Genomic DNA, 14269 nt, shown 5'->3' with positions numbered 1-14269 from the left:
GTCCTACCCCAGGATCCCAGCTCATTCGCACGGTCCCTGCAGGAGCCCTGCTCTCCAGCTGCGACCAGCTTTCCTCCAGATGTGTGGGCTATTGGTCATGCATGCCAAGATGAAGTGGGATGCTTAGAGCCTCAGGTCAGCCCACATCAGTGGAGGGGCCCTTAATCCCCCACCCAACAGCACCCTCCACTTGGGCTCCTGTGAGCCACATCTGTGTGTAGGCATGCTTGTTTGTGCTGAACTATGACTTTCAGACATCTAAACTGCAATTTCAAAATTGTTGCAATTTCAAAATTAGGCAATTTCACATTAAAACCTGAAGGAAGTGTATTGCTCACCTCCCTGCCCCCAAGCTGTTGGTTCAGAGGCAGAGCTGCAGGCGGAAGGGCCAGGCTGCCCTGAACCCACATCTAGCTCGTAGGGGCAGTTTTGGACCCATGGATCCAAAGGAGCTCCAAGCCTGGCCCACAGCTGGCTTTTGTGTTAGCCTCTACCAATTCCCAGGCCCTCTAGACATTCTCCTACAGTAAGCAGGTCTCAAAAGGGAATCCCCCTCACTGGTGGCACTGGAAGAGTACAGACAAGGATGGCTCTTCAGGAGCGGGAGTCAGGCACAGAGGACGTGACTTCACCAAAGACACATGCGTTCCTCCCAGAGAGGACCAGAAGCTGCCTTCCCTGGCAGTCTCCTCCACGGGGCACAGGGAGGTTCACCAAGCCCACCCGGCAGAACCTGTTGGGGGCCAGGCCTGCTCCCGCTGCATGTTCCCATTTCTTCCAAACAGGAGTCTGTTGTGCTGACAATGTTCTCTCCACTGCTCGGTACTGGGTGTGGGAGTACACAGCCTGCCTCTTGGTTTAAAGTTCACCGAAAGTTAAAAAGTCCACCTAAAGTTTAACATTTTGGTTTAAAATTCCAAAGAGTCACTTCAAGACCCAATGGTGAGGGCTGCATATCACTAGGAAAGCCTGACCTTGGGGCTGGATGCTGGGACAAGATGAGGCACCCAGGGCAGGGGTGAGAGTGCTCTGTGTGTGGGAAGATGGGTGTGTGGCATTTGCAGGCAAAGGTGCATTACATGGTAGAGACTCCTAGTTGCACACCACATGTACTTTCTTTCCTTGCTCGTAGAACCCCTGGTTTTTAGCTTGGTACATGGATAACCAACTAGAGCTACACTTCCCAGCCTCCCTTACAGCTAGGGGTAACCAGGTGTCTAAATTCTATGAGCAAGATCTCAAAAAACTACACCACAGCTTCTGGGGAACCTCCTCAAAGATAACTAGCATGTGCTCTTTGTCCTGCTTCCCACCTTCCTCCATCCTGCTGCCTGGATCACAGATATGATGGTGGGAGCTCTCGCCTGCGTTTTGCCTTCCTTGGGCATGTGGACAGCTCCCCTTCCCAGGGTGGTCAGTAAATCTTTAAGACCATCCCCTAGGTCTTCTCAATGCCCGCTGTGTACACAGATGCTAACTGCATTGGTCTTCGCTCTGCCCAGGTGAATTCTCCAAGTTTACAAGGAGTATCCACAGATGCCCTTGCCTGAAAGGAGTCTCCAGACCCCATGCATCCCCTTTCTCTCACTTTTTGCAAATCCTGGGGAAGGAGATGTTTCCCACAGCAGACCTTCTACTCTGGGAAGCCAGCCTAGCCGTGGGACATCCTCTCTTCCCTCCTGTTGAGGATGAGGCTTTGGGAGCCCTGTGCTTTCAGAACCCCTCCTGGTCCCTATGAGGGCAGGATGCCTCCTCACTCTCTGCATGGCCTCTTGGGCTTCCCTGCCTCAGTCTGATCAGCATCAAGGATCTGGCCATGCCCTGAGGATCTAAGCACAAATGAGAGCCAGCCCAGGCCCTGGGGAAACTCCCCTTCCCGTAAGCTCCTTAAGGGGGTGCAGTCACCACATTACCCTCTTAGAACCAGTTTCAGGTTCTAAGCTGTTTCAGCTTCTGCCGCCCATAAGGGAGAATCCAAATTTCTAAACATGGCACCGTGGGCTCCATGGCTCACTTTTGCTGCCCTTCAAGGCCACCTCCTTCCCACCCTAGATCCCTGCATGGACCTCACAGACAACCTCCTGCCCCTCCCTGATCCTGTGGACATCCCACTGCCTCATCATCATGCAGGCTGTGCCCAGGACAAGGCCCTTCTCCACCTCTGTCTATGAAAGCCCTCCCTGAGCTCCCTCATCCTCTGGCAGTGCCAGCCCTACCCTGGAGGACTCCTAACACCCAGAGCACATGGCCTCCACAGCTTGCTCAGTGCAGATGTGGAATTGCACTCTTGTCAGGCCGCCTCGCACAGCACCTGAGCCCAGAGGTGCCCCCCCAACCCCTGCCTACCATCCCCTGCTGCACAGCACATGACCTCACTGCCATTCCCAGACCACCGTGCTTTGGACAGTCAGCACTTGCAGCCCCTGGACCCCTGGTCTGGTCCCCTCCCCCACATCAGCACTCACTGAGGGTGGGGCCTGGGCTTCCTGAACAAGGCAAGCATAGTCCATGCTGGGTAATGGACTTTAGTGTGCTTCCCTTGGCCTGGGCAAGGCAGGCTGGGATCTGTGGACCCAGTTCAGACAGGGGGCCTGGAGGTGCCCAGCTGGCTAATGGGAAAGGGAAAGGCCATGTCCTTATGAAAGGCAAAACCCAACTACTTTTGAGGCTTTGAGCTTCATGAGTTGATGGGAGAGTCTGGGTAGGGTGAGGCTGGGACAAGGTAGGGCTTCTTCCCCCCTGCAAGGCTCCCTGCTCTGCCCTTCTCCCCTCCTTAGGCATCCCTGCAGATGGCCATGTTGCTCAGACCTGCACTGTGTGCTGTGCTAGCGGTCCCTGCAGGCTCTTAGGCTAGCCAGTGCCTTCAGAGCCCTGGGGAGGACTTGGCTAGGTCTGGGTCAGGTTCAGATCAGCAAAGAAGAAGGGAGAGGCATGGCAGGAGGTGTATAATAGTGCAGGGTGGTGGGTGGGGGGTGGGACAGTGGTTTGGATGGCCGGAGAACGGATCCCCAGGCTTGTAAGCAGAGCTTGTGAGTGATCGGCTTGACCTCCAGCTTATGGGTGAGGGCATGCAGGATTTAGGTGGGGCTGGAAGAACGTAATGATGTGATACTATTAGCTAACCTTTGTTGAGCACCTACTATGTGCTAAGTATCAATCTAAACATGCATATTGATGCATATAAGATAGGTATCATTGTCATGCCTCATTTACAGGTCAGGAGCAGAGAAACCAAATATCTTGACCTTAGGCCATTTACAAGGTTTCTTTTGTAAATAAAGATGATAATAATCATCCACTAAGTGGAGGGAGCTGGGTTTGATCTCAGCCATCCAACCCCAGTGCTCAGGTTCATCAACAAGGGCTATGAATGCCCAGCTCCGTCATGTGACTTCAGCCAGCAACAACAGGGAGTACTGAAGGATCATGGAAGAGCTCAGTGTGGTCAGAGCAGAGTCTAGGATACCTGGCAGCTTGGGAAGGGCACGGGCCTGGAGGCCAGCCAAGCCGGGGCCATGGGCAGCTTGAATGCTATACACCTCATCCCTGTTGGCCATACCTCAGGGTGAACTCTGAGAGCTCTGGCTTGGTAGCTGCCTTCACCAACGGCTCCTTAAAAACAGCCCCAAAGCCAGTGTGGAGTGCGCAGACTGCAGCTCCTGAGGCAGCCCACATCATGCCTGCTCAATCAGGAGTCTGGGAGCAGGCCTTGACGCAGGCTTGAGGCAGGAGAGTGGAGGCCTGGCACACTCCTTTTCAACTGGGCAATGCAAGGCTGGCAGCAGGAAAGAATGGCTCCCTGGGCATCACTGCCCTCATCACCTCCAGGCAGGGGAGACGGATTGTGAGGAGGCACTGAGGCCTTGCCATCACGTGCAGGCTCTGCAGGGCCCAGGAGCCCAGCACTGCCCAACAGGAACCAGGTCTTGGCTCATTAGACAGGGTAAAATGGGAGCAGGACAACAGAGCGGGAAGCCAGGTGGCCTTGCAAATGAACTCCCTGCATATAAGTAGCTGATCAGTCAAATGCTGACAAGTTTATCGTGTAAGGCAGAAAATGAACACTACACCCAAGCTCATCCACCATGACTGTGGCCCAAATATAATGGAAACACGGGACAGCGGGCTGAAGGCACACGGCAGGAGCCGTTTGTCTTGTGGCATCCTCATCGAGCACATCGAGGCTCCTTTAAAGTGGCGAATCAATCTTCCTCAAGGAGCCCTGCTTAACAGTGAGAGGTGGGGATTGAGTAATAGGAGGAGCCTGCTCTGACACCCATGCCCAAGGAGGGAGCTGACAGCTTTGGTAGTGTGGAAATTCCAGAGGCCAGGAGGCCTCGGGGAGCCCTGAGGCTGGCATTAGAGGTTGGAAGCTTACAGGCTGAGACTCTGGTGAACACAGACAAAATAGCACCTGGTACCTCTCTCTGTGCAGGGCTGCAAGACTCAGGAGATGTTCTTTAATGTGCAGTACTGTGCACAAGTACCCCCGGACATATACCACCCTCTTTGGGACACTTGCCTTTGCTTGCTCTGATCTATTCCCTGAGAAGTTAGCACAAGTCAGATTTCTATGCCATGCCCATCCCCCTTCTCACCGTCCAGGAGATGGATGAACTGGGCTCTTTCTCAGGGGCTTAGACCTTCTTAACCTTTCCCAGTCCTATCTGAGCATCTTTCCTCCCCAGATGAAGGAGAACTTTTTTCTTTTGGGAGGTAAATCTGCCATTGCACATCTCATATTCTTCCCAGCTCTCTGGCCTAGGGGGTGATCTTTATGCTGTCAGTCCTCAGAGACTATGAGAATTTAAAAACAAGTATTTCTCACTCTTGCAAAACGGAACTGCTTTGACTTGAGTTACATCAGGCACCTTTAAAGAGCTCTGGATGGAGGGTCTTCCGATTCCAGGAACATATACTTTTCCCCATTCCTCCCACTAAAAACTTGGACATTTTATTCAAAGCAAAAGTAAGAAGACTCTGAAAGATGGAGAGAGGAAGACAGACCAGCCAGGGACCTCAGGACCCAAGGAACATCATAGCAGCAGATTCTCTGGCTATTATGGACTGAACTGTGTACCCTGAAAAGTCATACGTTGAAGCTTCAGCTCTCAGTGTGACTCTGTTTGGAGAGAGGGCCTTTACAGAGACAATTAAAGTTAAATAAGGTCTTAATCCAATAGAACTGGTGTCCTCATAAGAAGAGGAAGAGATACCAAGCATGTGTGCACAGAGAGAAGGCCATGTGAGGACACAGTGAGAAGGTGGCTTGTAGATGCCTACCCTGTGACACCTTCATCTTGGACTTCCAGCCTCCAAAACTGTGAGAAACAAATGTCTGTTTTTTAAGCCACCACTCTGTGGTATTGTTATGCCAGCTCTACAAACTAATACACTATGGGGTTTTTTTGTTTTGTTTTGTTTTTTACCTAAAATATCTAACTTGCAGTTGAAGAACCCAGCAACATAAAAACACAAGTGGGTATAGTTAAAAACAAACAAACAAACAAACAAACAAAACAATTAACAAAAGCCTGCTCTCTCTAGTCAAAGGATCAGAATAGCAAGACATAAAACTTTTAGGTAATAACCGTTCTACTTCAGCCAAACACCACAGAAAAAAACCATGTCATCCCTCTCTCCCCCAGCACCCTCACCAGCAAGGGCCAAGTGGAGAGCCCAGATGTCTACCATCACCAGTCAGTAATGAGGCATCTCAGCTTCTGGGGGTATCAGAGAAGGCACAGTCTCAGATGGAAGCTGGGACTTCCATCTCCATTGGGCAATAACCAGCCCTCCGTCCTTTTCCCCACACAGCATTAATAGAGATCATGTAGGGAGCTTGAACTTCCACCCCCCAACCCTGCAGTAATAAGGAGTCCCCTCCCCCAGGGTGTCAACAGAGACCCAGTGAAGAGCCTGTGCTTCCACCTCCACCTCGTTATAACCTCCCCCATTCTCTTGCTGGACCAGTGTCAGCGGAAGCCAGCTAAAACCAGCTTAAATAAGATCCCAAGTCTCATAACACAGTATATCCAAGTTTCAACAGAAAATCACTCATTCTACCAAGAACTAGGAAAATCTCAGTTTGAACACGGGAGGCGGAGGCTGCATTGAGCCGAGATCACACCACTGCACTCCAGCCTGGGCAACAGAGTGAGACTCCATCTCACATAAATAAATAAATAAATAAATAAATAAATAAATAAAATAAATAAATAAAAGCAGTAATCATAAAAAAGCCTCAACAAGCAATTTTAACATATTTGAAACAAATGAAAAAAAAAGGAAGTCTCCACAAAGAAACAAATTCTCAGCAAGAAAATAAAAGATAAGAAGAACCAAATAGAAACGTTAGGACTGCATAATGGAATAACCAATATAAAAAGTGCAGTGGATGGACTCAACAGCAGAACCTAGGGAGCAGAGAAAAGAATCAGTGAACCTGAAGACGGAATAACACTGATTAGACTGGGGGAAAAGGAACAGAGTCTAAGGCACCTTTGAGACAAAAGGTGATGTTTATGTCACCAAATTCCCAGGAGAGGAGAAAGAGGGCAGAGCAGAAAGGACTTAGAGAAATAATGGCTAACACATCCCCAAATTTGGCAAAGGACACACACCTAAAGATTCAGGAAGATAAGTTAACCCCAAACATGATAAATTCAAAGAAGTATACACCAAAACATATCATAGTCAAACTTTTGAAAACCAAAGACAAAGGAAAAATCTTGAAAGCAGCAAGAGAGAAATGATATACATATATACACATGTATCTATACATAGACACACACACACCCATGTGTGTGTGTGTGTGTGTATATATATATATATGTATATATATATATTCTATAGGAGAAAAGCAACCAGGACAATAGCAGATTTTTTTTCTTATCAGAAACCATGAAGACCAGAAGGAATTGCCATAATATTTTGTAAGTGCTGAAAAAAAAGGAACTATCAATCCAGAATTCTGTATCAAGAAAAAATATCCTTCAGAAATGAAGAAGGGGAAATAAAAACATTTTCATATGAGGAAAACTAAGAGAATTTATGCCAAGCAGACATATCCTGAAAGAATGGATAAATAAAGTGTTTTTTTGTTTGTTTGTTTTTGTTTTTGTTTTTTTGAGATGGAGTCTCGCTCTGTCACCCAAGCTGGAGAATACAGTGGCCCAATCTTGGCTCACTGCAACCTCCGCCTCCCGGGTTCAAGCAATTCTCTGCCTCAGCTTCCTGAGTAGCTGGGATTACAGGTGCCTGCCACCACGCCAGGCTAATTTTTGTATTATTAGTAGAGACAGGGTTTGTCTCTACTTGGCCAGGCTGGTCTTGAACTCCTGACCTCATGATCCACCCACCTCAGCCTCCCACAGCACTGGGATTACAGGCGTGAGCCACCACAGCTGGTCCTTAAGAAAGTTTTTTTAAAAGAAAGGAAATGATAAAAAGAGAAACATTGGAACATCAAGAAGAAAGAAAGAACAATAGAAAGGGTTAAATATCTGAGTAAATAAATTCATTTTCTTTCTCCTTTCAAGTCTTCTAAACTATGTTTCAGTGTTGAAGCAAAAATCATAAAATTGCCTGGTGTGGTTCTAAATGTATATAGAGATAATATTTAAGACAAGTGTATTATAAACAAAGGAGAATAAAAGGTGGTAAGCTTTCTACACTTCACTAGAACTGGTAACATTTCAACACTAGTAAACTGTGATAAGTTATGTATATACAAGGTAATACCTACAGAAACTGTTAGAAAAAGCTATACAAACAGATAATACTAAAAAAGTTACAGGTAAATCAAAATTGAATTTAAAAAATGTTCAAGTAACCCACATGAAGGCAAGAAAAAGAGAACAATAATAGAAAAACAGAAAATAAAAATTAAAATGTCAGAGTTAAGCCCTAACGCATTGATAATTATGTAAAGTGTAAATGTTCTAAATACACCAATTAGAAGACAGAGATTGATGGAATATATTACAAAACATTACCCAGCTATATGCTGTCTACAAGAAATGCACATCAAATATAACGATATAGATTGGTTATAAGTAAAAGGAAGGAAAAATATATAGCATGCAAACATTAATCAAAAGAAAGCAGAAAAAGCTATCTTAATGTCAGGTAAAGTACAGTTTAGAGCAAAGAAAATTTACCAGAGACATAGAAGGGCATTATATAAAAGTAAAGGATAAATCCTCCAAGAAGACATGGCAACCCTAAATGCATCTGTACCAAGCATACTATAAAATATGTTAAACTCTGACAGAACTGAAAGGAGAAATAGCCAAATCCGCAATTGTACTTGGAGACTGTAACACCGCTCTCAACAGTTGTTAAAACAACTAGACAGAAATTCAGCAAGGATGTAGAAGAAATCAACAATATCATCTATCATTCTCTTCAAATACCCATAGGAAATATGCCAAGATAGACTATACCCAGGACCATAAAACAACACTCAACAAATTGAAAAGAATTAAAGTCATTCAAAATGTGTTATCTGACCACAGTATAATCAAAGTAGAAATCAGTAACAGAAAAATAACATAAAAAGTTCCAAACATTTGGAAACTAAGCAACATACTTCTAAACAATTAAGGGGTCAAAGAGGGAGTCTGTATTAGTCTGTTTTCACACTGCTATAAAGAACTGCCTGAGACTGGGTAACTTATGAATAAAAAGGTTTGATTTACAGTTTCACGTGGCTAGGGAGGCATCAGGAAATTTACAATCATGGCGGAATGAGAAGGGGAAGCAAGGACCTTCTTCCCATGGCAGCAGGAGAGACAGAGAACAAGGGGGGAACTGCCAAACACTTTTAACCATCAGATCTCCTGGGAACTCACTGACTGTCATGAGAACAGCATGGGGGAAACTGCTCCCATGATCCAATCACCTCTCACCGGGTCCCTCCCTTGACATGTGGGGATTACAATTCGAGATGAGATTTCGGTGGAGACTTAGAGACAAACCATATCAGAGTTTTAAGGGAAATTTAAAACATACACTGAAATGAATGAAAACTAAAATACACCATATGAAAATTTGTGAGATACAGCTAAAGTATTGATGAGAGGGAAATTTATAGCATTAAATGCTTACATTAGAAAAGTCTCAAATCAATAATTTCTTACCTGAAGAACCTAGAAAAAGAAGAGCAGAAAAAAACCCAAAGCAAGCAAGATGAAGGAAATAATAAAGAGCAGAAATCAATACAATTGAAAACAGGAAAAAAATCAACAAAAAGAAAGGTAGTTATTTTAAAAGATCAATCAAATTTATAGAGAGACTGACAAAAAAAAAAGAGAGAAAGACACAACCACCGATATCAGGAACGAAACAGGATATCACTACAGACCCTGCAGACATCAAAAGTATAATAAGAGGATACTATGGACAATTCTATACACATAAATCTGACAACTTACATGAAATGGACCAATCCCTTGAAAAGTATAAACTACCACAATGCGTTGAATATTATGATTAGTTGAATAGCCCTACAATTATTAACCCGTTTATGCTGGAGGTTGCAAATTTTTTTTTTGTGAAAAATCAGACTTTGGTGATGACCTTAAGCAGTAGGACATAAATAACTCCTACAAGCTTAGCATTCTAATAATGGAACACTAGGCATAAATAAGTTAAGGATATTGAATTAGCAACATTAAAACTCCCTGAAAAGAAATCTTCGGGCCCAAATAATTTCACTGACAAATTCTACCAAACATTTAAGGAAGAATTGATACCACATATATACAATCTCTTTCAGAAAATATAAGAGGAGGGAACATTTCCCAATTTATTTTACGAATCTGGCATCCTGATACCAAAAGAAGATAAATACAGTACAACAAACAAAAAACCAAACCAACTATAGACCAGTGGCCCTCACAAATATAGATGGAAAAAATACTGAACTACATATTAGCAAGTAGAATTAAGCAATATATGAAGAGAATTATAAACCATGACCAACTGGGGCTCATTTCAGGGATGCAAGACTGGCTCAGTATCTGAAAATCAATCAATGTAATCCACCACATTAACAGACTAAAGAAAAAGTAACATGATTATATTAATTGATACAGTAAAAACATTTGACAAAATTGAACATCCATTCATGATAAAATCTCGTATTGAACTAGTACCAGAAGGGAACTTCCTTGACTTGATAAAGAACGTCTACAAAAAGCTTATAGCTAACATCATATTTAAAGGTGAAAGACTATAATTGAGTTTTGTATGTTAATCTTTTATATTGCAACCTTGCTGAATTCATTTATTCTAGGAGTTTTTGGAGTTGTAGATTTGCTACTATTTCCTACGTACATAATCATGTCATGAAAACAGGGATCATTTAATTTTTTTCTTTCTGATCTGTATCCCTTTTATTCCCTTTTCTTGCCTTAATGCACTGGCCAGAACTCCAATACTGTGTTAAACAGAGTGGTAAGAGTAGGTATCCTCTTATTCTTGATCTTAGGGGGAAAGCATTCAATCTTTCACCTTTAAATAATATGTTAGCTATAAGCTTTTTGTAGATGTTCTGTATCAGGTCGAGGAAGTTCCCTTCTGGTCCTAGTTCTCTAAGAGATTTTATCATGAATGGATGTTGAATTTTGCCAAATGCTTTTACTGTATTGATTAATATAATCATGTTATTTTTTTCTTTCGTCTGTGGTGGATTACATTGTCTTCACACCTATCAAAATGGTTAAAATAAAAAATAGTGACAACACCAAATGCTGGCGAAGATGCGTAGAAACTGGATTATACATATATTGCTGACAGGAATGTAAAATGGTACAGTCAATCTGGAAAAAATTTTAGCAGTTTCTTAAAAAAACTAAACATACAACTATGGTGTGACCTAGAAATTTCATTCCTGGGCATTTTCTTCCAGTAAGTGAAAACATAGGTTCACACAAAAAACTGTACACAAACGTTCATAGTAGCTTTATTTTTAATAGCTCAAAACTGGAAACAACCTGGATGTCCTTTGATAGGTAAATGATGAAAGAAACTGATACCTAGCACCATGGGATATCACTCAGCAATAAAAAGGAAAGAACTGTTAATACATGCAACAATTTGGATAAATCTCCATCCAGAGAATTATGCTGTTTGAAAAAAGCCAGTCCCTGCATCATACATGCTATATGATTTTACGTATATAATATTCCTGAAGCAATAAAATTATTGAAATAGAGAACAGATTTGTGGTTGCCCAGGAGTTAAGAAGGGGGTGAGGTGGTTGTGGTTATAAAAGGGCAGCATGAGGGATCCTGGTGGTGATGGAATGTTCCGTATCTTGACTGTATCAATGTCAGTATCCTGGTTGTGATATTGTACTATAGTTTTGGAAAATGATACCATTGGGGGAAGGTGGGTACATGTGAGATCTCTGTATTACTTCTTACAACTGGATGGTAATCTACAGTTATCCCAAAATAAGTACAATTTAATTTAAAAAAAGAACTTAAGAACCAAGAAGTGCTCTTTCTTCTGGGTTCTAACCACTCTTCCCACAAAGGCAGAGGATATAAAGAGCTGTCAGGCTTCCAGAACTGGGGGAAAGGATGGTGGGGGAGAAAGGCAGGAGATACAAAAACAAAAACAAAACAAAACAAAAAAAACACCTCCCAGCTATCTTGTACCCCAAACATTACTGTGCTGCACATAAAATGGAAAACGAGGGCCAGAGAGATGGTGATCAGGGAGAAGGTAAAGAGAGGAGCCCAGTGTGTGTGCACACAGAGAGAGTGGTACGTGGAGGGCCCAGGGAAAGCAATATGCACCGCAGAGTTCAGAGGGATTAGGATTCCATGCAAAGAGCAAAGCAGCCTGAGGGCCCATGGGCCCCTGCCTCTGACCACAAGGACAGTACTCATGTTCAAGTTCACCAGATTTTTCCAGAGGGTTTGTGGGCATTGGGCAAAGCATCCCCAGGGTGATCCCCAAATCTAATAAGAGCTACCATTTAGCCAACACCCTCTGTGTGCCAGGCGCCAGGCCATCTGCTTTACCGCCTATCCCCTTGGTCCTGCCCACAGGGCAGACTGCTATCTTCATATAGACTAGGAAGCCCAGGCCCCAGGAGACAGCAGCTATGGTAGGTCAAGTGCAGGCCTCTTGTCCTGGACCACTTGCCTTTCCTGCCTGGATGCTCTTGTCCCTAATGGCCTTCATTCTTCTACTGAAGGAGGGAGGCATTGGCCCAGCCCCTTCCCAGAGCAAGAGAATCACATTCAGTCTTGAGAGCTCGGGAGGTATTTCTGGGCCAATTAAATCAGAGAGGCTGTTAGTGCTAATGCGTAATTGGTTTTAAAATCAGCAGACATGCCTAGCTCTGGATGACAATACGTAAATAGCAAAATGCCCCCATCCTGAGTGGTTCTTGTAAACCATGACCATGGCCTTCTGCAGCTGTAGCCGCCTTCTGTCAGTTCCCTCCTTGCAAGCAGTGGCTCAGCTCTAATTGACTGTCGGGGATAAATATTTACGGGACTGTGTAAACGAAAAACATCTGCCTCTGAGGTCTGGTCACAGGCTCTTCACAGCAGCACCCAGGAAAGCCAGAGGGCTGGGGGGCTCTCCAAGCTGGCCATCCTTTTCCTACAAATTGACAAGTGCTGTAGTCTCCCAGACTCGGGGCTGAATGTCTAATTAAATTTCCAGACCAGGATAACGGGTTGGCTCCTTCTGGGTTCAGGAAGGCCACAGCTTCGAGGTGGTGGGGAGGGAGGTCCTAATAGGGTGCGCAGGCTCCCTCTGAGGCCCCAAGCCTGTCTTCAGAATCCCACCCGGCCTCCCTGGCACTGCAGATCTCAGGCTGGCTAGGCAGATGCTTCCTTCCAGTGTCAGACCCTGCTTCGCCACTGGCCACCCCTAAAGGAGACAGACACAGCCTCTTCCTCGATTCAGTGGGAATGAAATCCCACCTCACAGGTGTAAAGAAAGACAGAAGGTGCCCAGGAAAGAGCAAGCCAGAGGGGGACCTGGATGCTCTGCTAATATCCGAGTAAGCAGGTCCCAGCCTGGGCTGCACATGAAAACACCAGAGTGCTATAAAAATAGATTCCTTGGCCCCTCTCTGGAAAATCACTGGGGCCCGGGAATCTGTTTTATTTTGTTTTATTAAGGAACGCTCTAGACAATCCTGATGTCATCATCCAACGCCAGTCTGCAATCAGGGCTGAGTCACACTGGCCTCAGCACACCTGGCCTTAGCCTCAAGTTCCTCTGTGGACGTGGTCTCCCAGCCCCTCAGGACTCTGTCTGAATTGCTGCTTTGGTTTAGCCTGTGTATCCTGGTGCTTTGGGCCCCCAGAGGACACTGGCAGTGGCCTGCAGATGATCAGGCCACCTTCGTTGATGTCAGTGCACACACTCCTGCACCGTGTCTGAGCCCATGTCTGAGCTGGAGCTGAGGGGTGCGGCAGGCAGCCCTGCTCCCCTGCGCCTGGGCTGTGCCACCCTGGCAGTCCCTGGAACCCTGTGGGCCTCATGCCCTCAGTGTCGTGGCAGAGGGTCAGGCTAAGCAGCCTGGGGCTCACAGGAGGGAGTCATCCTGGTTGGGGGCAGGGCGGAGGCTCAAGGGCAGTGCCTTGAAGGACAGAGGTTGATAAAATGGAGGGTCGGGGTGGACAAGCCCCTACCCCAGGTCTCAGCTGAGCACATGAGAATCCGGGGAAGTGTTTCGTCTGAGCTCAGGCTCCTTGGTCTAGACCTCCACCAGGCTGAGAGGAGCTCAGCTTGGCCAAGGCCTCCTGCCAGCGAGCGTTTGTCTGGACTCTGTGCCCATGAGCACTGTCCCTGTACCCAGGCTCCAGGAAGTGGGGGCAGGATCTTAGGGCTTCAGCTGAGAGGGTTGGGAGCTATGCTCCCCTAAAATAGCTCAACCCATTCCGTGGAGTTAATCAGGATACTGCTGTGGGTCAGAAAGCACCTCAGCCCCAACAGCCACACTAGGCAACCACCCTGGGGGCTCCCTGGCTCCCCCATCACCCCACTCCCCAGGCCACGTGTCCCCTATGTGCATGCAGTCTTCACACTTCTCCTTTCCTCCTTCTGGAGCCCTTCGTGCCTGTCTCAGATGGGCCATTCCCCTGTATGGCTAAACTCTTCTGTAGGTGTCCCGCCCAGCTTTGCCTCAACTGCAGTGTGGCACTTCCCGAGGGGCTGCCCCTCTGAGGTGCCCGCTCCCCTTCCACCCTCTCAAGCATGCTGTTGTTTTCCTTCACACTCATGCACCCCA

General features: G+C 45.8%; 1 protein-coding gene across 1 annotated transcript in view; it reads right to left on the bottom strand.

Annotated features, from left to right (window-relative positions):
- CHAT (choline O-acetyltransferase) overlaps positions 1–14269 on the bottom strand; it is a 52509-nt gene that overhangs the window by 20480 nt on the left and 17760 nt on the right.

This window comes from Nomascus leucogenys, chromosome 18 (assembly GCF_006542625.1).
Source record: "Nomascus leucogenys isolate Asia chromosome 18, Asia_NLE_v1, whole genome shotgun sequence".
Lineage (NCBI taxonomy): Eukaryota > Metazoa > Chordata > Mammalia > Primates > Hylobatidae > Nomascus > Nomascus leucogenys.
Note: the sequence above shows the minus strand (reverse complement) of the source record. Positions and strands in the feature narration are given on the sequence as shown.